At 39.8% G+C, this 27,185-nt stretch overlaps 1 protein-coding gene across 1 annotated transcript in view; it reads left to right on the top strand.

The window, feature by feature from the left end:
* Positions 1-27,185, top strand: part of LOC122811898 (membrane-spanning 4-domains subfamily A member 4D-like) — a 394,276-nt gene that overhangs the window by 34,527 nt on the left and 332,564 nt on the right. The window lies entirely within an intron of this gene.

Raw genomic sequence — 27,185 nt, 5'->3', positions numbered from 1 at the left:
TTTGAAAAGTCCCAGTTTTCCCCCTAGAGGAGCTGCCAGCAAAGCAGAGTCCAGCAGCTGAAGACACAGGTCATTGGGACTGCTTCCGAAAGGACTGACCCCTGCCCACCCCAGCAGAAGGGGTAAAAGAATTCAAAGGCCTAGAAGTAACAGGGCCCTGAGAAGAAGCCCTACCTCTACCACGCCTCGACCTGCCCCTAGAATGAAAATCCGAAGAGGGAAAAGACCATCCCCTAGCAGGCCAATTCCTACTGAACTTAGGGGGCTGAACCTGCAAGAAGTCCTTTACCGTCTGCATAGACTTAGCTTTTTCCTCCATCTTTTTCAAAACTGATTCCACTGGAGGGCCAAAAAGAACATCAGATTGCAAAGGAGCATCCATAATGCGAGCCTTAACATGCTCTGACAAAGCAGAGTCCGGCAGCTGAAGACACAGGTCATTGGGACTGCTTCCGAAAGGACTGACCCCTGCCCACCCCAGCAGAAGGGGTAAAAGAATTCAAAGGCCTAGAAGTAACAGGGCCCTGAGAAGAAGCCCTACCTCTACCACGCCTCGACCTGCCCCTAGAATGAAAATCCGAAGAGGGAAAAGACCATCCCCTAGCAGGCCAATTCCTACTGAACTTAGGGGGCTGAACCTGCAAGAAGTCCTTTACCGTCTGCATAGACTTAGCTTTTTCCTCCATCTTTTTCAAAACTGATTCCACTGGAGGGCCAAAAAGAACATCAGATTGCAAAGGAGCATCCATAATGCGAGCCTTAACATGCTCTGACAAGGACTGATCTCTAAGCCAGGCATGTCTGCGAACAACAGAACTAGTAGCAGCCACCCTGGAAGTAGCTTGTAAAGCATCAAAACCACACTGCAAAGAATGCTTACCAACCTGGTCTGAAGCATGCACTAAATCCTGAAGCTCCTTACAGTCAACACCTTCAGACAAAGCATCCACTTTACATTTCAGTTGACTTAGCAAATAATTCTGATACCTGAGCATATGAAATTGACAATTCAAAGCTCTCATAGCCAAAGTAGAAGAGGTATACAGTTTTTTACCCCACCTATCCAGGGCCCTAGCATCCTTGTCCAGAGGAACCGGATTCTTAACCACAGAAGCCTTAACACCTTTGGGGCCTTGAGAAATAGTTTCTGGATCAGCCCTAGGACTCTTATACAAGTACTTGTGAGCTTCCGGAACCCTGTAGTATCTATCTGGTTTAACTGGGGCAGGGGGCAGAGAATCTGGGTTAAGGGCAGCCTCAGAAAATACATCCTGAACAACATCCAGTACAGGGGGAATAGCCAAAGGCCTGTGCTGAGGTAAAAACAAGAATTAAACACGAATGTACTGGAACAGCCAACAGTTATCGCCAAAATAGACCCACAATATCTGCTCCAAAATGATTCACAAAGCACCAGCACTCCACTGTTCGAAAATCCAACGTACTTCTTTTATTAATACATACAAAATGAAATAAAAGTTAAGCGCTTTCATCTGATTAAGACTTCTTCAGAACTCACTTCCTACATCATACATTCACATTTTATACCTATTCATCATCACATGACATTCCAACAATTCATTTTTAAAGTGCTAGTGCGTATACGAGTTCCTTCTTCATACTCAAACATACCCATATATTACATTTATAAAACAATTAGTGCTAACCATCTTGCATCAACATAAAAATATTAATTTAAAAATATTCACTTAAAAACATTTATTAGAATACATTTGTTTAAATAGTATTTGTTCCACTAAATACTTTTATGTTTTTATATTACATGTACATCTACTATTTAATCATTAAACCAACTGGTTCAGTTAAAAACTCATGTCTAATAAAACCCCATGCAAATTCTTTAAATATTTAACCTAAATATCCAATATTGGTTTAATTGATACGTGTTCGTTTATCCCTGGATATTCGGATGCATTTAACTTCATTTGCCACCTGGCCTCCTTTTCACGCACCTTCTTCTTTATGTCCCCACCCCTCTTATTAGATTTAACTATCTCCAGAATTCCGAATTTAAACCCTGTACATGTTACATTGTCATTCAGATGTTTCCATAAGGCATTGTTGCTATCCTCCTTCCTAATACTGTACATGTGGTCATAAATCCTATTCCTTAAACACCGGGTGGTCATACCTACATAAAAACAAGGGCACTGTGTACAGGTGGCCAGATACACCAAATTGGTAGACCTACAATTCCCCCTCTCATAGTGTATTCTGATTTTATTATAATTAGACAAAATAATATCCTTGATGAAAGCGCTTAACTTTTATTTCATTTTGTATGTATTAATAAAAGAAGTACGTTGGATTTTCGAACAGTGGAGTGCTGGTGCTTTGTGAATCATTTTGGAGCAGATATTGTGGGTCTATTTTGGCGATAACTGTTGGCTGTTCCAGTACATTCGTGTTTGATTCTGTGGTCGTTTTGGTATTATGGATTCACTTGACGAGTTACCTTCTTTATTCTCCCCTAGACGAGACAAAATCAGGGGGCTTCAATCAGAGATGGCAATAATGCGAGGGGAACTAACTAGGTTGATCGAACTGATGACACAACCTAACCCTATTGACAGAAACGGCAGGCTGGTGATGTCAACGCGCTGTGAGGAACGTGAAGGAGGCCAGAAGGATGTCAGGGGCGTCCGGATGAGTCGAGATGAATTGGAGGTTCCAGCCTCTCATGGATCCAGACCGGTGGACAACTCGTGGGTGAGAAATATGTCCGGAGTCGAAGGAAACGGATCGGAGGTGGACTTCAACAAAATTGGGGCGAAACCGAAACGAACAGTCCCCAAGAAAACGTATGCGTTTTCGGTGCTAGAAAAAGGCACAGGTACTGTGAAGCAATCTGATTTACGTCAACCCTTAAAAATTAAAGGGCGGGCGGAATATAACAATTTTTTGGAAGGACAGTTTGACTTTAATGCCAGCCAAAAGGCCGTAACTGACAACCGTGTTAATTCTAATGTTGCTGAAAGTGAGAGAACACTTAGTGATTTAATAGTCATGTTTGGTAAGAAGCTGAAAATGTTAAAAACACTTCAGTTGGACAACAACTATCTTAAGAAGTGTTTGGACAGTGGAGTAGTCCCTATGGGGCTGCGCTTTTTCAAGGTCCCTATGGGGATTGTTATGGACCAAAATAATATTACAGAATGTAATAAAATGTTTAATGGGTTTGGATTTACATTTATGAAATTTATTATGGGGTGCAACGATAATAGAATATGTAAGATTTTGGCTGAAATGGATGAATTGAATAACAGGATTGTACACGACGTTTTGTTTGAAGAATATGAAAGTCTTTATGACACACAATTTAATTGGGTAGCCGGAGTAACATCTAAACAGTTTGAAAGGAAATGTAGAAAGTTAAATAGGGATTTAGAACAATACAATAAAGGGGAGGCTTATAGATGGGACAAGGATGTGGGAAAGAAAGCATTTAAGTCCCACAACTATGCTAAAGAAAGATATCAAGGAAAAAAGTATGGTCAGGACGAAAATGTGTATGATACTTACAAACAGAAAGGAAACAACAGATACAATTATCGGGCACCCGATAGACACAATAATAATAATAATAATAGATACAATAATGATAATGGTTTTTTAGAGACAGGAATGGGATGGGAAGACTACCAGAAAAGACACCCCAGGGAAGGGGGGGAGTACCATCAAAGGGGAAGGGCCACAAAATAACTGTGCAATCCCCTGAAGTAGGAAGAAAGGAGATTATTAAGATAAATGAGGTTACTAGTTCATATGACAATTTTTTCATTCACAATTACACTGACGTGACCCTTAGGAAGGAACATTTCACCCTTTTTTCTAAGGGGATGAAATTTATTCCTAGTGGGAAATTTAAAGTGGTTGACAGTATTATAGATGTCAAAAAGTATATAAGAAAATTAAATTTGAGAGTTAAATTTGAAGGAACGAATGTTAACAAAACAAACGAATTTAAAATGAAAAGCACCTATACACCACCCCTCAACCATTTATTAGATACTTTTGAAAAATTGGTATTGGAGGACATATATAGGTATAGTAAGAAGAACAACTCAGTTAAGTATAACTTAACAAAGGATGAATCAGAAGTTATGAGAGAAATACAAGCAAATGACAGTGTCCGAGTGATGAAACCGGATAAGGGGGGTGGGGTGGTCCTGTATCCATCACAAGCATATAGGGATAAGATCACCAGCATACTGTTGGATTCGGGGAAATATACAGTATCCTCGGTCAATGAGGTGAATATAGGGTACCACAAAGTGGATTTGCATTTGGAAGACTTATTGATGGAAGGAAGAATAGATACTGATTTATATGGGTTTCTTAAGGTTAAATCACCCATTATCAGTACTATAGTGGGTATTCCCAAAATCCATAAAAATGTCAGGGATCCACCCTTCAGGCCCATCATATCTGGGAGTCAGTCGAAGACCTTTCCCTATGGGAAGGTTATAGACAAATGGGTGAAGCCTATATTAAAGAAGATACCTCATTTGGTTGTTGATTCATGGGATTTTCTGGGGAGGTTGGAACCCAGATTAGCCCAAGGAGTCAAATGGTTGGTAACTATGGATGTTATAGATCTCTTTTCAAATATTCCTAGAGAAGAAGGGATGGAAAGATTTCAAGAGAGTATAGTATGGTCTGAATTAGTAGCTTGGGATAAAACTGTGTTGATTATGGAATTTATGGATGTGGTGTTGGCCCACAACTACATATGGTATGAGGGAGAATATTATAAACAGACGAAGGGAGTGGCTATGGGGGCAGCATGTGCCCCCATATACGCGAATATGGTAGTTTTCGATTGGGAGAAGGAATACATTATTAATACAGAGTGGTCCAAATATTTAGGATGCTATTTCCGTTTTCTAGACGATATTTTTATTTTGTGGAACGGAGACCTCAAGGAGTTAGATGAGTTTGGTGATTATATTAACTCCTGTAGTGAACATTTCAAGTTCACTATTAATAAACATGAGGAAACTATATCTTACCTAGACGTCCAAATAACTTTGAAAAATGGGAAATTTAAGTCTAACATACATAGGAAAGATACATTCAGTAATTCCTATTTACATTTTTCAAGTAATCATCCCCGGGCCCAGAAAAAGAATATAATTAAAGGACAGTGTATCCGGGCAGCAAGGATGACTTCTGAGGTAGGAGACCTGGATAGTGAACTTGAAAAAATTTCATCTTTCTTTTTGGAAAGGGAATATCCCAGAGATATGATCAAGGACGTCACAGGGTATGTTAGGGAACAATGGGGTATTAAATACAAACCCTTATTAGGTGTGGGTCTTGCATCTGGCACGGATCAAGTAGGAAATTGCAATAATACAGATGAAATGGGAAACAAGTATGGTAAGGCTTGCATCTTGCAACATAATAATTTTAGTAAAGATATTAGAAATATTATAGAACACAACTGGAACATTTTAAAAGTTGATGAAAAAATTTACAAAATACTGGGGGGGGAGCCACTGTTTGTTTTTAGTAAGGGGAGCAATTTGAAGGCATTACTGGAGAGGAAAGTAGACAAGAGGACTGATGTAAGAGATAGGGAATGCGACCAAATGCGGTACGTGTAAACAATGCAGGTACATTACGGACAGCAAGGATATTATTTTGTCTAATTATAATAAAATCAGAATACACTATGAGAGGGGGAATTGTAGGTCTACCAATTTGGTGTATCTGGCCACCTGTACACAGTGCCCTTGTTTTTATGTAGGTATGACCACCCGGTGTTTAAGGAATAGGATTTATGACCACATGTACAGTATTAGGAAGGAGGATAGCAACAATGCCTTATGGAAACATCTGAATGACAATGTAACATGTACAGGGTTTAAATTCGGAATTCTGGAGATAGTTAAATCTAATAAGAGGGGTGGGGACATAAAGAAGAAGGTGCGTGAAAAGGAGGCCAGGTGGCAAATGAAGTTAAATGCATCCGAATATCCAGGGATAAACGAACACGTATCAATTAAACCAATATTGGATATTTAGGTTAAATATTTAAAGAATTTACATGGGGTTTTATTAGACATGAGTTTTTAACTGAACCAGTTGGTTTAATGATTAAATAGTAGATGTACATGTAATATAAAAACATAAAAGTATTTAGTGGAACAAATACTATTTAAACAAATGTATTCTAATAAATGTTTTTAAGTGAATATTTTTAAATTAATATTTTTATGTTGATGCAAGATGGTTAGCACTAATTGTTTTATAAATGTAATATATGGGTATGTTTGAGTATGAAGAAGGAACTCGTATACGCACTAGCACTTTAAAAATGAATTGTTGGAATGTCATGTGATGATGAATAGGTATAAAATGTGAATGTATGATGTAGGAAGTGAGTTCTGAAGAAGTCTTAATCAGATGAAAGCGCTTAACTTTTATTTCATTTTGTATGTATTAATAAAAGAAGTACATTGGATTTTCGAACAGTGGAGTGCTGGTGCTTTGTGAATCATTTTGGAGCAGATATTGTGGGTCTATTTTGGCGATAAAAACAAGAATTCTCTCAGCCTTTTACGAGAATCAGAATAATCCTGGCCATCCCACTGGAAATGTTCCCTCATGGAATGCAAAGTTTCAGAGAAAGAAAAATCTTCTGGAGGGGACGCAGAGGGAGTAGCGTCCTCAGCCTCCGAATCAGAATAGGGAGGGAAATCCTGAAGATCTTCCACAGAGGAATCCGACTCATTGGAAGACTGAACCAGACCCTCCAACTCTGTGTCTATCCTGGGCCGCTTCACGGGGGGGCATGGAACCCCTAATTAAAGTAATCAAATCTTCAGCCATCTTTAACATGTGCTTCCTAGGAGCTGGACCCTGGGGATTAGCACCAGCAGGGATAGACTTAGATTTAGAATGGCCCTTGCCCTGAGAAGGAGGAGGTCTAACTACCCTATGAGGGGAGGAAGCCACCGACAACAAAGAAGCACCCTCAGCCTGGCCTAACACAGGAGAAGCCACTTCCTGCAGTAACAAAGGCTCCCCTAGACACACTGGTAAACTGTCAGAAGGAGCCACTGAAGCAGTCAGTGGTTCCACAGAACCGACGTCTGGAGTGGACGCCTCATCCTGTTTGGACCGCAAAGACTTATCTTTGCGCTTCTTAGAAGAACCAGTCGTCGGAGAATCAGACGGCATGGTATAATTACAACGCTTACCAAACACCAGCCTAGCACAGTCCAACCGACGTTTAATAGTACGCTTGTTAAAAGTAGCACAAAAGCGACACCCAACAACGTCGTGCTCAGGCCCTAAACAAGGAATGCAGAGTGAATGGTAATCCCTATGAGGAATCTGTTCCCACAAGAAATACAGTTATTAACTTTTTCTGACATCCGGCAATACTGAGGCAAGAAAAAGACAAAAAATGTTCCCAACAGGGTACTTAGCCAACTTGGTATCCGGTCTGAAACTCGAAAACCGACAGTTCCAGAACGCCGAACGGCACTTGCAAAAACTGCTTCTGCTGAGGACCATGCGGCAAGAAAGACTGAGGTTATGGCGTCGGTCATGCGCATTTGTACTGACAAGTACTTACGTCAGTCTCAGGCGCCCGTGACCGACGCCAGTTCTAGCCCTTTGGTATTCGGGCCGATGGTGGGCAGCGGAGTACCCATTTGTCAGGACTGCAGCAATGGGAGACGATGAACATCAGAACATGGTAGTTTATAAAGTATTAAAAATAGAGAAAAAACTTGCATCCCCTGATGGTATTCAATGTCTGGGTTGGGGTGTAAGATGTATTATAATTGTACACAAACACAGCTGTGACTTTGATGCATTTTAACAGTTCAACCTATTTTTTTTTTAATTTTGTATATAATTATGTGCTTTAATTCATCTACAGGTGTGAATTGATTATTGAATTGTTGATTTGCTTCACATTAAAGGAGGGATTTTATGTGGGGAAGTATTGTTGATGAAGTCTCAGTGTTACAGAGGCGAAAAATGCGGTGATAAAGTTAAAGCATTTAAAGTGCTGTATTTTTTAATAACATTTTTGGTTGCTGTGGATTCCAGAGTCTTTTGTTGGCATTCGGTACCTCTTCAGTGCTGATTTTTATTCTGAATTTGGTGGCATGGTTTGTGCTTTTGGCGCTGCATTAAACTGTGGTTTCTTGGTTAATACAAAACTTAATTTACAAAGTAAGACAAGAAACAGAAGTGGAAAAGCTTGCATTATACAAAACTTTTGCCAAAAGAACAATTAGGTTATCTCAAGATACTTTTATAGTATGATGTTAATTTGGGATAGATAGAAGCTATAAAGAAGAACAGTGTGGTGTATTAAGTAACAAGATTATTTTGTAGTAAGTACATGGAAGAATAAGTGAACAGGCAGGCAATACAATATGTTCAGGAAGTAGAGATAGTCAGGCTTTAAAGGGAGGGAGCTTGGTGCAGGAGCAGTTCCAGGATGAAAAGATGGTATTTTCTTAAAGAGGTTTTGAAAGATGCCAGGATTTGGTTAGCTCCGATTGTTAATGTAGGAGCATTCCAAGCTCAGGCTATACGACAGGAGTATAGAAGCTATCCTTCGGATATGCTAGGCTTATGTAGCACCAGAAGTTGTTTATTTTCATATCTGAGTGTTCCTTTGGGTAGATAGTTGCTAAGTAATGAACTGAGGGGCAGGGTAGGCCAAAGGCTTGTGGATTATTTTAAGAACAGTTGTCAGTTGTAGGTAGACGAGGTAGTGTGAGAGTTCAAGCCAGTTGAGGGAATGTAGTGCTATACAGTGGTGGGAAGAATAGTTAGTATTTGTAGCAAACTTGGAGATTTTGTTATAGCATGTTTTCAGCTTAATTTTTAGAGAATTTTGTAAGTTAGTAAGTATTGTTGGTTTTCTCCCTACAGTATGACTACAGTATTGTGTAGGCACCTGAAACCTACTTGTACTCAAACAAAAAACTTTCATTTCCTCACTTTGGTATCAAAGGAAGGGAAAGACCACACATATTTTTTAAGCTTAACTTCTCACATAAGTTGCAGAGGAATTTTTCTACACCAGCATGACATACCCCAGACGCAATGAAGTTTGTAGTCAGGAGCTCAAGTGGCTGTAAACAAGACATAGGGGTGTGAAACTGTTTTTCCTTGTCTTTATTTCAGAGAGGAAGAAAACTTACACTGATTTACAGCTGTTTCCAATGAAGCCAAGCCTTTCATAGCAAAATAGAGCAATTTGATCAGTCGATGGTTCAAAGGCAGTTTTCACCTCTTTTGACAAGTTTACATAAGCAGCATCACAGTATTGAAATGCTAAGCTTTAAACTTTAAATGTTTGTTGTTTATACTATACATTTTAAGATGATTTGAATGCAGTATTCAATATGCCTGTGACATTTCAAGAAAAGTCAGAAAATATTTTTTCTTGTAATTCTTGTAAAGTATCAGCACATTTACTGAAGTATAGTGGGAGGGACTGTCAATTCATCTTGGACTACAAAAAGATACTTTAAACAAAGGCCTGCAATTTAGCAATCAAGGAGCCTCAAACCTAACCACTGACATCAGTGGGGAATGTTCACTTAGAACAAAACTAGATGCGCACATTATTTTCAGATGCAGCTGTCTACACCAAGTACAATTTCCCTTAAGAGCACACAGGAAGCACACTCCAGTCCTGGTGCTGGACTTGCCCTCCAAATAAGACTCTATCTTTCTCTATGCATAAATCCATGTTCTGTGTCCCTTTTCCAAGTAGCTGTCACACACACTCTTTGAGATTTGATTTTCACATACACACACACACACACACACACACACACACACACACACACACACACACACACACACACACACACACACACACACCCCTACCTGAGAAAAGCTGGCACAGATTTACCCACTATGCCACCTCGACCCATGCTATAAGATAGATTCACTGCCACCTGCCAGCTACTTTAAGGCTCTCACCAGGGTACCTAATTACTCTTAGTAAAATTAATACTTATACATATGGTAGTGTTAACCAGTCGGCAAAATTTTCAGGAGCGTGATGCTACAGTGCCACTTAATAACTGCAAGTTCTCTCAAAGGTTACAATATTTTGTAAAAGACCAGCCACAATAAAAAGTTTAGATATATTTAATAATAAATAGTAAAGAAAAAACATGAGAATATGGAGTATCTATTTACCATAAACACCAGAGTTTCAATTCACAGGAAATATAAAAAAATAGCACAGATGGAAAAAGACAGCTACAGAAAAACAATACTTTTAGCTAATCTCACTATATTTTCCTAACTGACTCTTCCCTAGTTAAGTTGCTTAGTAAAGCAGGGCAAGATGAAGTGGGTGAGTGGTCTTGTCCATTCCAAAACAGAGTGCTGAGTGTCTCTGTCATATCTCTCAGTAGTATCTAAATACAATTTCAGTGCTAACTACAAAATTACATCACATCTGGTTACCTGACTCTGTGGTTCCCGCACTACCCCCTCACTAGAAACTTGAGCCAGGATCTGGCACAGATGTGTCATAATTCACACATAGAGCTTTGGTAAGGTTTATTTCAGCATCTGGAGACTGTAAAACAATTCCAATACTTCCACCTTTCCTGCAGAGACTAACAAGTCATTCTCTGGTACCCCAGGGTAGCAGTGAGTTCACCACTAAGGACAATAAGAGCAGGATCCTAACCCAGATATCGTGTATCTGGCTGCCTTCAGACCTGTGAGATAAAATCTTTATGGCCTAAACCAAGTCATTTAATTAAGGCTATTTTTCTTAATTTTAGCTGGGCTAAGCGTGACCCCTTCCCTTCCAGCATCCTCTGTTAAGATATGTACATTTCATCAGTTACAATAGAGTCTGACATAAATGCATATTTCATTTCTGTCCAGCAGGACCCACTGTTGGTACATTTATAACACAAGCAACTTTACAAATACATGTTTAACACAAGCATCTGTACAAACTGGTTTGATATTTAAATGAAATAAAATTCCTTACAAAACTCCAGCTAGCTATACTGGCATATGTTGCACATACACTGTCCTCTCTTTGGCATAGCTGGAACTACCTCATATCATCACATGGCTGTCAATTTATCTTGGACTCCAAAATGATACTTTGAACAAAGGCCTGCATTTTAGCAACTGTTTTGACTGCAGCTGTATAATTCCATAGTATACTATAAAACAAGCCCTGAGACGCACACAATTGAGGGCCATTCAAGAAATAAAAGAAGCAGAGCTGTTACAGACAGTATTCAAGATGACAGTGACTGACACTAGTTCCATTATATGTCAGTGGAATGAGAATGCACCACTGCTTCCTCATGTCTAGCATGACTCATATAAAGCTGACTTGAAAAGGATTATGGAAATGAAAAAGGCTTGAGTAAAAATAAGATCACGTTGATTTATCAAGCCCCAGTTGACAGCCATTTTGCTTAAAACACATCAGTTGCCAAATGGCAATTCAGGCATAAGTTGCATTCTCAGTCTGCATCTATTCAACTGTTTTGAACATTGCAATGAATATCTTGCAGCTCTGTTGATGGATCAAGCCTGAGCTTTAGGTTCCAGTGCTGCTATGTGCCCACATGCCTGGTTCCAGCTCTTGGTCATAGATTTATGAATTCATGCTTTCAGAGTCCCCCTTTTTGGTCCTGAAGTCAAGATGCACCTGAAGAGCATGCAACTGGATAACAAAACCATCTCAGCTGTTTGAATAAAGTTTCATCCTCGTCAGCATCCCTTTTCTTCTAGGGTCCAAAGGAGTCCACATCAGTTTTTCTTCCATGATAAACAACAGAAACAGAACTATCAACTAGATGAAACCAGAACTTCTGTTGTAACGTCCAGGGGCTATTTCCCTCCTAAGAATAAAAGATTCCTGACAACAGCAGAGTGGCATTGATCCATCTTTTGGTGATCAGCAGCAAAATCCCTGAGGCAATGCCCAACTTTACCACTTTGGAGGTTGTTAGAGGCCATCTGTCAATCCACTTTCTTGCGTGGTTGACCACCATCAAGGACAGGTGGATAACTGCAATGCTTTACAGAGGATATACAAGTGCCTTTTATACTCTCACAACCATAATCCTTACCTTTGTTCAATTTCTAATTTGTCAAAAAATTGCAGAAAGAAGAGTGGTAATCACCTGCGAGCAAAATCAGCCATCCATGACATTCTACCATACCAGAATGGATTAGACTATTACTCCAGGTTCTTTTCAGTACCAAAGTAAACTGAGAAACTTCGGCCCAATTCCCAAGGAAAATTGTCTCATATACAGAGTACAAGTCTACATTTCTGTGATTTCCAGGAGACTTGACGTGTTGTTTGGACCTTCAGGATGCCTGCCTCCACATAATAATAGTGATGTTGTAACTCCATTGGTGGGAAAATAATTTCCTGACTGTAACCTGGGTGATCTGAGTTCAGTTAGTCATGTGCCTCTAAGAGCTGGTGTGGTGGGCAAGAAGGAATGACAGGGCCTTCTCTGTTCATGTCTCTTTTGGGGGTAGGACAGGACTGTGCAAGGTGCTGGCATGGACTGGCATGTGCACTTAATACCCAATAGAAGGAAGATAAAAAGCTTAGCTGGATACAACACTGTTTTTTTTCCCACAGACTAGGAGTATGATTGAAAGCTTCCATCTCTAATAACTTAAGAGTCCAGAGAACCAAATGATGCATGATCAACTGAGGTAGGAAGAGACATAATTGTGGGATTGAAGATGATGGACAGATGTATTATCAACAGCAAATATTTTATCAAAGTAAAAAATATCAGAAGGGATAGACATTTTGGAGACGTCATGAATTTTAGTGACATTTTTTCCATCATTGAACTGTGAATGATAATTTAATCAGAGTGTGAAGTTTAACGATTAATTTTCTGTAGTCAATTTGTCTCATGTGGAGCTTACAGATTTAGAAGTACCTGTTCTAAAATATGGTTTACAATTCATACATACAGTTCTTCCACAAAAATATAAGCTATAGATTCAACTGTTCACATTTGTAAATAAATTACATTTATTGTATTATTTTGCTAAAAATTAAGAAAACAACATGCATGTTTACAGTAATGAGTATTTACTGTGTACAGATGATTGCATGAATGATATTATGAGACATGCAGTGAGGATGCATTTAATTATAGTTTTTATTCTTGATGTATAGGGATTTTAATGATTTCCAATTAAATTTGTTTAATTTGAGTTGCAAAAGTGATTTTATTCCCCTTTTGTTAATGAACACATTAAACAGTTTTAGGTATAGTAAGCTTTGAATTAGTAAAACCTTTTTTGGAGTTTTTGCATCATAAATGTAGTTTTATGTAATTTAACATGGGAAGAATGGGTGGTTTAAAAATATAAGCCAGACTAGACAAGTGACCTTTAAGCCTTCATATAAAGGCAGTAATAATGTAGTATTAAATTATAAACAGTGTGTGGATATGCATTATGAACATCTTTTTTTATAGAAATACATATACTATAGTTATGAATCGGCATTGGATAAATTTGTTGAATTGTATAAAGGAGTTATTTAATGAAATTTTGTTAAAAAGGATATGAAAAGAAAACTTTTGGTAAAAATCTGTGTTTTAGCTACATTCTGTTGCCTCTACAAAATACATAAAACTACCACAAATCTCTTGGATAGAATAGCTTCTGAAGTAAAGTAAGTTTAAAACACTTGCATGTTCTGCTGGATTTATCATAGTGTTAAGGCATGAGAGTAAATTTCAGTCATATAAGTCAGAAGTACAAGTGAGGAGTGCATGTCATATACATAAAGTCAAAATGGTAGTCATGTTAGTAGGTAGTCAAGTGTAGCTTGTAAGGGGAGCGGTAATAAGGGGGTAGTAGTAGAGAGTCTGGGGATTCAGTGGTAGAGAGTCTGTGGAATCAAGTTATAGGATTTTTTTGAAAGAATCTAACATATTACATAGAAGTATGAAATGTATTGGACAATTATCAATGTGGATAGTTTATATACAAATATTAAACATGTAAATGGAGCAGAAGCAGTTAATTAATTTTGGGGAGGTAATCCTGAGGTAAATTCTGTTGGTGAGTTTATTAATGTTTCGTTTGATAACTACCAACAAACATAAAAACATTTATCATCAGATAATAGGCATAGCTGTGATAGCATATTTTGTCCACATGTATGCCAGTTTTGCCCTATCTGAGTATGAGTATGTTTACAATTGAGTTTTATAAGAACCATTTCTTTTTAGTTATAGCCATTTTATTATTTGATTTTCCTATGTCGTGGAAGAGGATTTTCCATGGTAGTAACTATCTTCCGCTGCATCCGATTAAGCCCCTGCCCAAGGGTGAATTATTTTGAATCAGAAGATTAGGTAGTTCATAGGTTCATACTAGGATATCTGCCCTAGGGCATTTATAAGCCTAGCCAGAGTGTGTTTGGCTTTCGCCACCCATTTTAAATTAATTTTGCTATGCCCTTTTTCGAGGTTAGTATACTGTGCCTCTGTCTAACAGTGACACAGAAGTGATACCCAGGGTAAACCTTTGATCTCTCATCCACTCATCAAGATTCCTCTTGAAGAGAGTCAATGAGGGACTCTGCCTAACCTGGACTAGGATTTTATTCCAGAGTGAAGGGAGCCTCTAGGTTATGAATCTGGCATGTCCTATTTATTTCAGTGCTGAGGTTCAAGTCTCTCGAGCACGTAGCTCAATGGGATTTGGATTTTCTGAGGTGCAGCATGTCCATTAATTCTGGTTTGGACATGGCTTTATACGTCAGGCACAGATCGCCTCTGAGCAGGTGGTATGCCACTGAGTAGAGCTCGAGTTTCTTTAACCGGGAAGCATATGGCATCTGTTTGAGCCCTTTGATCCTCTTGATGAGGTACTTTTGGGGTCTTTCCAGTTGCTGCAGGTGTCTGATAAGGTAGATCCCAAAAGGGGCATTGTACTCAATTATGGGCCTGATGAGGGATGAGTAAAGAGGCACGATGACCTCCCCTGATCTAGATGTGAATCCCTTCATGATTAGGTGGGCTATATAAAATGTTTTCTAACCACTTTGGCCACATAATTTTCAAATGAGAGATTGCTATCAACTTGGGTCCCCAGGTCCCTAATTACTTCTTCCGTACGTAATGGATTACCACCAATGTGGTAATTTGTGGGCACTTTGTTTTTGCCAAAGGGGATGACCATACACTTTTTGGCGTTTAGCTTGAGGCCATGGCTCTGGCACCAGTTGTCTGTTTCTATGAGGCCCTTTTGTAGGATGCTTGTGTCGGCTGGAGAGTCAATTATGGCACCTAGTTTGCAGTCATCTGCGAACTTGGTCAGCCACAGTCCTTCCGTGTTGGCCTGTACCTCCGAGAAATATATACCGAACAAGAGAGGTCCCAGGACTGAGCCTTGTGGGATGCCACTTGTAACTGGTTTGGAGTCTGACATGGCTCCAGCATTTCTAACCATGTGGGTTCTATCCTTGAGCCAGTTTGCAACCCATCTAGTGACACAGGGGTTTATATTTAAGCTGGTGAACTTATCTTTAATGCCCGAGTTGGGTATTGCATCGAAGGCTTTTGCGAGGAAAAGGTAGGCTGTGTGGACCACCTTCCTCTCGTCATTGGCCTTGGTGACTTCAAAGAAATCGACCTGGTTTAAGAGGCAGGATCTGCCCTTAACAAAGCCGAACTGGGTAGAATCCAGTGTCTGTAGGTCCCCAATATCTTTATTTATGAGGTCCATGATAATCCTTTCCATAGTTTTGCAGACCAAGCTAGTCAGGCTTATGGGGCGATAGATTCCAGGATCCGTTGAGGCACCACCTTTGTGGAGAGGGACCACTGTTGCTGTACGCCACTCTTTGGGTACATATCCTGTAGTAAGGCTGAGATTGAACAGTAGTTTTATGTTTGGGTTTAGCTCTTCTTGGAGTTCATGTAGGACACAGCCCGGGACACCGTCTGGTCCCATTGATGCTGTGTTTTTTGCTTTGGAGAGGGCGGCTCTTACCTGAGCATCTGAGATGTCAGGGGGGCAGCACTCTGCTGGGATAGATATTTGCCCTTTTGGTGGGGAGGGGGGTTTGCGCTGAACCTGTCAGCTAGGATGTTGGCAATGTCTGTGGGTTTGATGTATTTTTGTCATTTTGGACTAATTCTGAGCATATCTGGGAATTCCCACCCAGGTTCATAACATAACTAAAGAAAGCCTTGTGATTATCCTTAGTGTCCTGTGCAATTTTTCTCTCGAAGCTGGCCTTAGACGATTTTATGAGTGCCCGTAGTTTTTTGCTAATACTGATCAGAGATGCCTTCCCTTTTTGGGATTTTGCTCTGTCATGTAGTAGCTTCCTCCTTCTATTGTATAGTTTGTTTATGGCTGGGGTCCACCAGACAGGACGCCTGCCTTTGGAGGATTGGGTCTTGGTTTTATTTGGGATTGCATGATCCATGCATTCCTGAAGGTGTTCATAGAATGTATTTATAAAGGATTGTACGGTCTGGGCCGTATTTTCCACAGGCCCGGGGGCTTTGAAGGATTCCACCTCGGTTTTGAGGAGTATGAAATTTGCTTTTGAGAAGTTTTTCACTGTGGTTTTCTGGGCAGGGGGTGAGGTCGGGATGTGAATATCCAGTGAGATTAGTTTATGGTCTGATCTTACCAGTGAGGGATACTTACACTTCTGGTCTGGAGCATAGAGCCCCCATGTTGGTGATGATCAGGTCCAGTATGTTTTCCCCTCTTGTGGGAGTGGTAACAAGTTGTTCCATAGCATTTGAGTTTATAAATTCTAGGAACCTTTGGGCTAGGGAGTTGGAGCTAGAGTAATGCTCCCAGTCTATGTTTGGGTAGTTGAAGTTGCCCAGTATAATGGTGTTTGGAGAGACCTTCATATTTTCCAGTGGTCGCAGGAAGGCTGAGTGGGGTTCCTGGGTTTGGGAGGGTGGTCTGTAGCAGGCTATAAACTGGAAGGCAGTTTTACCCACTGTTAGTTGCACATGGATAGTCTCTGATGCTTCGTGCTGGGCCACCATCCTGGAGGTGTGGGCATCTTTGACGAATATTGATACTCCCCCTCCTTTTGTGGTTTGGTCCAAGTTTTGGCGACGAAAAGCATGGTATGAGGTATAACCTGGTAGTGCTGGGGTTTATTAGGGGACTGACTTTGTACTTGTTTTTAATGAATTGTGCTTTTGCAGGTTTCAACCAACAAATAAATGAGATACAGAAATAGTGAATGTGAAACATTCCTAACAGAAGCTAATTACACATTAAATATGTTTTTGAGTAGAGGTTGTGATCAGAATGAAGTATGTATATAATTTTTACAGGTTTCAACCAACAAATAAATGAGATACAGAAATATTTGAATATGGATAAGTAAGGAGAAAGGGAATAATAGTTTTCTAACTGAATGTAATATTAGTAACAGAGTAGGGGATATTATTAGGAAGTACTGAGCTTTTCTTAGGGGAGGACCAGTGCTCAAACAGTGGAAAGTGGGCCTATATATATTGTCTTAGGTCAAGGGAACCTTTGTATGTGGGGCTTGTAATATATGTGAATATATACTGGTACATTTGACTTCTTCCGTGGTGTTAGATTTCATGCTAAAGCTCCTTATACATGTCAGATGGAAGGGGTTATGTATGCAGTAAGCCGTTTCCATATCTTGTAGTACATGGGGGGAAACTGATAGAATATTTAAGAAAAGATTGCAGACACACGTTAGGGATACAAAGATAAAAATATGGAGAGTCCTGTGGCAGCACATTTAGCTGCCTGTAATATTAGTTGCTGTGATGGGTTAAGTGCAACAATTACGGAGCAAATGAAAGTGTATGAAAGAAGGGGAAAAGATGTTAAAATGCATTGTTTAAAGAAATCTTATTTAATCTTAAATCTTAAATATTTTTTAACACTAAAATCAGGGGGTTTAAATGGGAAGTATAACTGGAAAGGTTTATTAGGGGACTGACTTTGTACATGTTTTTAATGAATTGTGATTTCTCCCTGGTGCATTTTAATTATATGTCATTGTTTTTGTGATGTGCAGGTTTTAATCAACTCTTATGAAGGACTGAGAGAAGGAACCAGAGGATTATAGGAAAGTTAGTTTATGAGCTTTTTATGCTGCTTTTTTTTTGGTGGTGGTTGTTTACTTTTTATGTGGTCGTGTTTCACAAGTATGGCAACTGCTGTCCAGCTGCTGTTGCTGGGATATTGTACAGCCTGTGCAGCTCTCCTTGGAGAGCCAGGACTCACAGGGATAGACTATGATGTGTTCTATGATGGTAATGGACCCAGGAGTTTGGGCAGAGCTATAGTTTTTGTGCATAGACTCAAGACCATGATGGCACCACCATGTACATACTCAAGGCCCTCAAAGTAGAAGCTTTTAGACTATTCAGATGCTCACTAGTTGCATGTTTGGAGTTACTGCAAACCAGAGGCTATTGGGGTGGGGGGGGGGTGTCTCCGATATAGGTAACTAGCTTCCAGCAGTTACTTCCCTGAATCATCTCTCCTGTGTTCTGGAGTCTTTGAATGGCCTTTCCACTCCTCATGAATAACAGTGAACATCGTATAAACTCATTTGGAACTGTTTTAGACTCTCATATTTTATGCTATAGTCAAGTAACAGCAACCTGAATATCTCATCTGCCTTTTTCTTTTTTAATTTGTGGAATGATGCACAGGATAACCACACAACAATATAAACTATATAGCCTGATAATCATGTGAAAAAAAATGGTGCACAAATCTTTGTTGTATTAATACAATACACGTAAGGCCATTCATTAATATATCTGCCAAAATTGTAAGATAAACATTAAATGTACCTTTTTTTCATATTGACATATCACCCTCAGTTCTATGTTATTTTTCTAATCTCATTTTTATATCGTTACATCTTTTATTGATAAATACTTGCATATTTCCTATTTTATTATGAATATCAATACTGCCTTCCAGCCATTGCTGTACTGTGATAAGAATTGTCTTTTTGGTGTTCACTTTGTCTTGTATCTTCACTAGTCACAGTGTCAGTAACCAGACTAGTTTGATTTTTGACACACTGACTTGCAAATGTCAGACTAAATCCATAGTTGTTTCTACCTTGTTTTTAGATTTCTGTAAAGTGTTGATTGTGTAGAATTTGTCCTGGTTCCCTCTTTCTTCATCATAGACATTAGCCCTGTATCATTGAGTTTTAAAGTTACTCTATAAGTAGAACCTGACAGGTCCAAAGGAAACCATCTTTCTCACCCATTTTCCTATAACACACAAGATTCTGTCTTTGGACCTTTGCTATTTCTATTTTTTTTCCCTAGAGAAATTAGAACCATTCATAAGGATATTGCGTTATGTTAATATGTAGATGACACTACAATAATATTGTCACTTCAGTAATTATACTGAGCTAAATAGGCATTAAAAAAAGCCTTTACTTTCCTCCAGGTCTATTATATTCCTCCAACTTATTCATTAATGCCAATAAAACTAAATCTGTGATAAATCCTTATACATTTAAACACCTTTGATATTACACTATGTGAAACTAACTTAATTAAATATTTGAGAATTACACTTTAACAAGGACTAAACTGTTCAGGCAGTTCCAGACTATCCCAAATAACATAAATGTGTCTCTGGAACCTTATATTGATCTAATACCTTTCTTGCTGATATAGCTAGGCCCTTTCTAACTTTCTGAATTTACAGTCCTAAACTCCTAAGTTTAGAATTTCCAGTCCGTCCACTTCACTGGATGGGACTGGTCTGCCAGTCGGTAAGATTGTGGCAACCATCTGTCTTCAAGCAGCTACAGTCCTCCTCTGTTCCCCATAATGCACCTTCACTCTCTTTCTCCTCAAATTTCATTTGCCATCGTTTCTTTGACAGTGATCTCCAGTCAATCTTTATAATCTTAATAATCTGTATGTGCTGTTACTGTTTGAGCCCTCTTTTTGCATTCTACCTTCCATTTCCATCCCGGTTTTCTGCATTAGAGTCTTTTGTCTACCCTAATGCTTACAGTTGGTGTATTTGTCATATTTTTTTGAACTGTAGAGATGTGTGTATTTTGCCTACATATAGTTCAGAAAGATTGTTTCTGACTTTTTCTGCCATGTTTGGACTGTAATCCTCAACCTTTTTTGGTAATCTTACTTTTTCTCTCATCGTGGAAGATCCTGTCTCAGAACACCCACAGTTTGTGTGTGGTGTGCCTGGGGCTGGGTCATTTGAAAGATTTGTGTAAAAAATGCGTGCCTGATGCAGAACCCTTTAGAAGTGGAAAATACTGTATACTCATTCTAAACGTTTTTCTGCTGCAGGATGATTCTCATAAAATGATAAAGGTATGAAAAAAGAAATAGATGGGCTGAACGTCTTCTTGAAGCTACTTCATTCCTGAGGGTTCTTTAAGCTGAATAAGTTCCTTGAACTGATTTACAGTCTGTCTTCCCTACTCCATTCCCGAATACTTCATCCCTGCACCATCAGCCTCTGAAAGCCCTTTTGGGTTCACTCTTCATTTCTTCCCCTTCACTTCCTTCCAAAGATTCTTCTTCCTGTCAGGAAGTTAACATTGCAGGGGATCCTTCCCTGAGGAAAAAAGCTGTCCTCTTTTCCTTAGCAAAGAAACTATCCAGTTTTTAGGAGTCAGGACCAACTTCTGCTGTCATGCTGGTTGGAGACGTCTGTCAGGAGCCCTTCTTCAGAGTGATTTGGAGTACATTGTGATGGTATTCATTAAAGCACAGGCTGATATGGGTGTCATTCCATCCCCTTCTGTCTCTAGGGCAAATCGGTCTGAACACCAAACTTCTGTCTCCTGTGCTTCTTCCCTGAGCTTGTCTTTGAACTGAGAGAGAGAGATGGAATAGACTATTATCTTGGTATGGTCTGCATCAGTGTTAAGACAGATTGTCACTCTGGGTCTGACTAAATCAGTCCTGTCTTTCTAAACACCAACCACTTCACTGTCAAGAGAGACTATGTATTGGGAGTCAGGGATGAGAGGTCAGTGTTGGTGTTGGCACTGATTTCATCATGGCCATTGACTATCTCTGACAGCTCACCCTTTGACCTTATGGTGCTGAAACCAGCTTCTTGTCCAGAAGTAGTCTTGTGGTCAGTATCTCTAAATGCTGGACCTTTCTCAGTGTTGACATTGGTGTCAAGATTGGCTTTGATCCTGGTTGTGTCTACTCCTGCAGGCACTGTCAAGAGTTCAAAGGACTGGAGAGCTTGACCTCACTGTCATGACGTGACAAATCAGATGTACCAGCTCTGTTCTCCTCATCCCAGGATACCCTTCAGTCTTCTGCTTTTGACATTGTGCATGAGCTTCACTAACAGAGTGCATTAATAAGCTTCTGGAAGAGGCAGGCTTCTGGTTTGTATCAGTCTTCTTTTCCTTCAGAAGACTCCCTCCCAAAAATGCCAAGGAAGAGGAAGTTTAAGAGAAGATGCTTAGACTCCCCAGTGGAGTCTGTCACATAGGACTCAAATGTCAGTCAAAGGGAAGAATCCCACAGTCTCCTCCAGTTATACAGACATTCAGGAAAATCCTGGAATTAATTCAATAGAGGGTACTTGGCTCATTGAACCCCTTCACGTGACAAGGAATTTCTGATAGAAACTTTTCATTTAGCCCCATCTACCTCCTAGGTGGTTCTGCTTACTACCACAATTGTCCTGGTAGCGTGAAGGGCTTGGTAAGAACTTTGTGGCTGAGCCCACTCCTAGGAAGATGGACAAAATATTGCATCATCCTAAGGACAGCCAATTTTGGGGCAAGTGTCCTCATGCTGAGACTATAAAATTGTGGCAGCAGCATCCAAGCAAGACCATGGCTGCTTATCCCCCAAAATAGGATTGTTGGGCAGTGGACAGAATGAAGAACTGGGCCTGTGTATCAGGTGCCTTCACCATCAGAGCCATAACAGATGCACATAAACAGGTTCCAGCACTACCTAGATGAAGAGTCCCTGGATGCACTGAGGCAACCAGTGACACTTGACTCTTTTAGACAACTACGCTTAACATTTTATAATTGTCCTTGTGCCTGTTGCATAATGTGACTGATGGAGCAACCAGAGCTGCCAAAACTTAACAAAATAGCTAAGTTATGTCAGAAAATTTCCAAAGGTTCCCTACCCAGATGGCTAACCTGTTATATTTTATACATTTGTGCCTGTTCTAACAAATCGTTGCCATGCCACATGAAAGCTCGTTCCACAAGACCTGTCTCTACTTTTTCTGTATCCTTCAATAACTACTCAAAAGAAGACTGTGGCTACTTAGGTGTGTCTGTGCATAGCTTTTGCAAACATTATAAGCTGGGTGTGGTGTTCAGATCCTGGTCTTCCTTTGGAGCAATCATACTCCATGGTATTCTGTTGTGATACCACCAAGAATTTTGGCTGGGGATTTTGTCCCATCCACTTCACTGGATGACTTGGATATAATCTAAGATATGATTACTTACCATAATAATGGATCTTGACTGTTGGTATATTGGTTGCTTGTGTTAGTTCCTTTATTTTCCCCACTTGATAAAAGCCATAGTTAGTGACGAGAAAGGAAGTGGCAGCTCCAATAAAGGATTTCAGTCTCGGCACATGGATTTTATAACCGAATAAGCACACATCTTCTTACTGGGCTCTCTCTGTACATTAATTTCCCCTTTTTTGTAATGTCAAATGTCCAGTGGGATTGCTGATTATCCCAGCCCGTTCTCCAAAATCTTTTAATATTCTGGTTCGTGGAGCTTTCTTCAGCAGAACTTCATATTAAGTGGACTTTTGCCTATTTAGATTATCCTAGGAAAATGTTCAAATAAGTAAATTAATAAATAGATAAGTAAACTATAATTTCATGGACTGTATGTTTGGTACCAGAGTCACTGGGATTGTAGCACATGTAAAGGCCACATCACAGCATCCTTACAACACTTTGCTTCCTAATTGGCCAACATTTCTTATTTTATTTATTTATCCTCTGTTGACTGGGTTAGCTGCACTAAGATAGTGTCCTCTTTTCAAGGCAGAACTGAAATGGATGGTATTTATATTACTAGGGAAAATTTGGCTAGGGCTTCAGAGAACTTCCTCTGCTCTTTTCGATGATTGGTGCCACAAAATCTTTTACTTACACCTGAGCTAGCTACCACCACTTCAGGAAGATGGGGTCTCAGTTTAAGGACATCATGCTCAGGATTGCAGCACCCCCTTACGCTGCACTATAGTGTTGTTATTGGGAATTAATCCATCCTCCTGGGGGTGAGAATGGAACCCACAGCCTTCTGATTTCCCAACACTAAAGTCAAATGTACCTGTTGTGCCACTGACAGTGACTTGCATGGTTCATTGGAATAGTCTAGGATTACCCTTAATTTAGAGCTTTTTACAATTACACATTTTTTTCTCAACATATTCCTTCAAGACCCATTCCTCGATGGCACGCGCATAGCTGTTTTGCAGATAGCATTTAATGCAAACCAAATGCTGAGGTACTTAATGGGAGCTAGTGGAATTAAACCCTGTAGAGGCAGAGTTAAGGCCATAATGGGAGACTGTTTGCAGTACAAGAAATTAAGGGAGTAAGTATTTTCAGTGGAAAAGGAGAGACAGAGGGGTTATGTAGCAAAAATTCATGATGCTATAGAGAAAATATGAGGGAATCGTACTGGAAAGAGAAGACTGGGCAGAACCAGACTATCAAAGGGACACAATTTTTTAGGTAAGGAAATTTTTTTTTTTTCATGAAGAGTGGTGAACATGAGGAACCAGGCGGTGAATGCCAAGAAATTAGAGGATTTTAGAAGAACTTGGAATTCCCAAAGAGACGTTATGTTGGTTTGGGGTACTTTTAGGTTAAAATATGGTTTAATTTTGTTCTTTGCTGAGTTGAGCCAGGGGATATAGCCATCTACCATGCCTAGGTCCTTGGAACTTGCATTTCCACCTCAATACTTTACTAATTAAAAAAAAAACATTGTTTTGGCTTCTGAATTTGGAATATTTTTGGAAATAACAGATGTACTAAGGAGACTTCATTAATATTTACGACTTAGTCTGTTTGTGTGTATTTCACTCAGTGGATAAAACACTCCCAAGCTGCACCTGTGCCTCCTCCTGTCCATGATGCCTATCTTTGTAGATGCCTAGAGTGTTACTAAGCAAAACAACCCAGGTGGCCTTTCGATGCCTTGCCATGTTTTCCTGAAAGAAGAATAATGATGTGTATCCAAGTAGGACATTGAGGGTCAAGTATTTACAAGCTACCTCTGTCCGTAAGGGACACAGGTGCCAGGCTTGGTGTACATTTCCTGTTTCCCAGCCATGGTCTAAGTTGCTTTTAAACTGGATAGTAGACAAACTCAGTTTCACATGAATGGGAAGCCTGTTCCATAGGAGGGTCTGTCTCTGGAACATACATCTGTCTGTCCGGTATGCTTTGTTTGTCACAGACAAAATTCAGGTCCCTAGAACTTGTATTTCTGGTACTGTTTGACTTACGCATATTCAGGAGATTCATAAGTGTGGGGTTTGCAGATGCCATGTAAGCCAGGCATAGATCACCCCTCAGCAATCCATAGGAGACTGAGTAGTGGGAAAGGGCTTTAAGGCAATTTGTCTAAGGCAGGTTCGTTGCACCTTGTATTGTTTTTATAAGGAACCTCTGAGGTCAGTCTAGTTGTTGCATGTGATTGTTTAGGTACATACCGAAGGGACCGTTGTATTCTGTGATTAGCCTGAAATGGACAGAGTAGAGAGGGATAGTGACCTCTTTAGACCTAGATGCCATGCCCTTGGTTGTGCAACATAAAAGGACTTCCTCACCACTGTGGCCATATAGTGGTCGATGGTAAGGCTATTCTCTACATGTATACCCAGATTCTGACCACTGGGTCAACTGTTAGGGGTGTATTATCAACATGGTAATTAGCCAGGATGGTTATCATTTACAGTTTCTTCCCACCACTAAATTTATTTGTGTGGATTCCATGTGGTCCCCAGCTGCTTAAAAAAAACAAAACTTTGCCAGTCTATTTGATAGCATTTTACAGTAAGTAAGACTTTTTTATTTATGCACATTCTTATGCTGTAAATTTTGCTGCTTTACCATTGTGCTGTCCTTGGTTTGCTTCAAGGCTTTGAGCTTTTCTTACCATCACACCTTGCTCCTTTAATAAGTGTGACTGTGAAAAGGAAGCAATGCATATTGATAGTCACAACAAATGTATCTGTTGCATAGGTACACAACAAGTGTCTTAGTCCGATGATACTTCTGCTAAATTTTACAATGTAAATTTAAGGAGACAAAGCAACTTTATACTTTGTTAAAAGAAGTTTGGTAATAAACCAATTTGTTCAGGGACATCTTCACGTGGGGGGGGGGGTTAGTTAGAAATAGTAATGGGAGTTAAGACTGTAGGGGAAGTAGGGGAGGGGAGGATGAAAGGGTTAAATGGGAATGTAGGAGGATTGGGAGGAAATGAGATAAGGGTAGGAAGGGGCTTAATGGGTTTTATGCAAGTGTAACTGGGTAAGGAATCACATTTTGGCATGAACTTGTTAAGGCAAGGTCACATCCGAGACAATCTGTAGGTATTCCAGGAGAGCAGGTAGGCCTCAGGTTAATGGTGGATGGTGGGTTGGTCAGTGGCTGGTGGTTTGTATAGTTAATAATATAATTTTTTTTCTCCTCTTTCCCCATTGCTGATTTGCCATGTTTTGGGGGGGTTGGATATGGGAACAAAGTAGTTGGGATGGTGAAGGTGGTGGAATGCATGCCGTCGAGTTGACATTTCACTTGTACGTGTCCTCTTGTTGGTGGGACCTTCACCATTGGTAAGCTTAAGCTAAATCACTATGTGGCTCCAAATCGCTATATGGCTAAAGTGAAAATTACATAAGGAAATATAACTGCTAGGATAGGTAGGGGTCGTTGAATGTGGCTGGCCCTGTTTTTCTCATTTGGTAGCTCAGACTTGTGTTGCTGTGATTGCTTGCGGTCATGGGTTGTGTTTTTCAGGCATTGGGTGCCGTGGTTTGATGGTGTGGGTTTGTTGGTGGTGCGTGTGGTTTTTTGAGGAATGCATTGTTAGTGGGATCAGGAAAGAGGCATGAGTGGCATACCTCTCAACTATACAGATCTCGGAGTGGTCTAGATTTTTGCCTTATGTTTTTGGTCTCTTAATCATAAGTTCTAGTCTTCTGGCACATCATTGGTAAATCTTTGAGGGTTGAAGTCGGAACACAATGATATACATTTGAATTTCAGGCTTGTTGTTGCTCTAAGTGGTTGAGAGGCATTAGGAGTAGTTGTTTTTTGGAGAGGTCCCCATCTTACATATGTGATGAAGTCAGGAGCCATCCAGGAATAGTGGCTGTTCCTTCCACATGCACAGTGAGGCTGTAATGGTCGTGGATTGGTTGGCACACTTTGGAAATGATATAGGATGGCTTCCCCCTTTCACGCATGGATGCTAGGTAAAGCGCATACTTCTCAACTGTCCAGATTTTCACAGAATGTCCAAATATATGCCTCAAAATGTTGATCTGTTCCTTATAAAATTTGTTGTTTTTGGACAAATCACTGGGATGATGTGAGGAATGAAATCACTAAATAATTACATACATTTGAGTTTCAGACTTTATTCTTTTAGAAAATACAATTTAATACAAACCGGGTTATTCTAGTTATTCTAGCCACTTTCTAAGTTTGTAAGAGAAATATTTCAATCTGCCCCTATTTTTGGGCCTCTGTTCCTCCCATTAGGTCAGGCTTTGCCCAGATTTCTTGGGTTCAGAAAGCATTCAGAGAATCAGAGCTAATAAAAAAAATTGCAGACACAAGATACAGGGTTGGATTCTGCTTGGGCAATTCAGAGTTTCGTGGCTTGGTTTTAACTATACTTCTTCCTACTTGGTGTGAGTGCGTTGGTGTTTTGGTATAGTCAATGTTTTCTTGAAGACATTTTCTATAGCATTAGGAGGCACAGTTTGTCTTTTACTTCCATTTGGGGTGTTTGGTAATGGTCAGTGTTTACCTTGCAAATCAAGGTACAGGGTTTGATTACTACAGGAAAGGGGCTTCTTTCCCACTGGCAGACACCACACTCCTTAAATCAT

This window comes from Protopterus annectens, chromosome 9.part0 (genome assembly GCF_019279795.1).
Source record: "Protopterus annectens isolate FY-2018-M chromosome 9.part0, PAN1.0, whole genome shotgun sequence".
Taxonomy (NCBI): Eukaryota; Metazoa; Chordata; order Ceratodontiformes; family Protopteridae; genus Protopterus; species Protopterus annectens.
The sequence above is the reverse complement of the archived record's forward strand: the minus strand, read 5'-3'. Positions and strand labels throughout refer to the sequence as shown.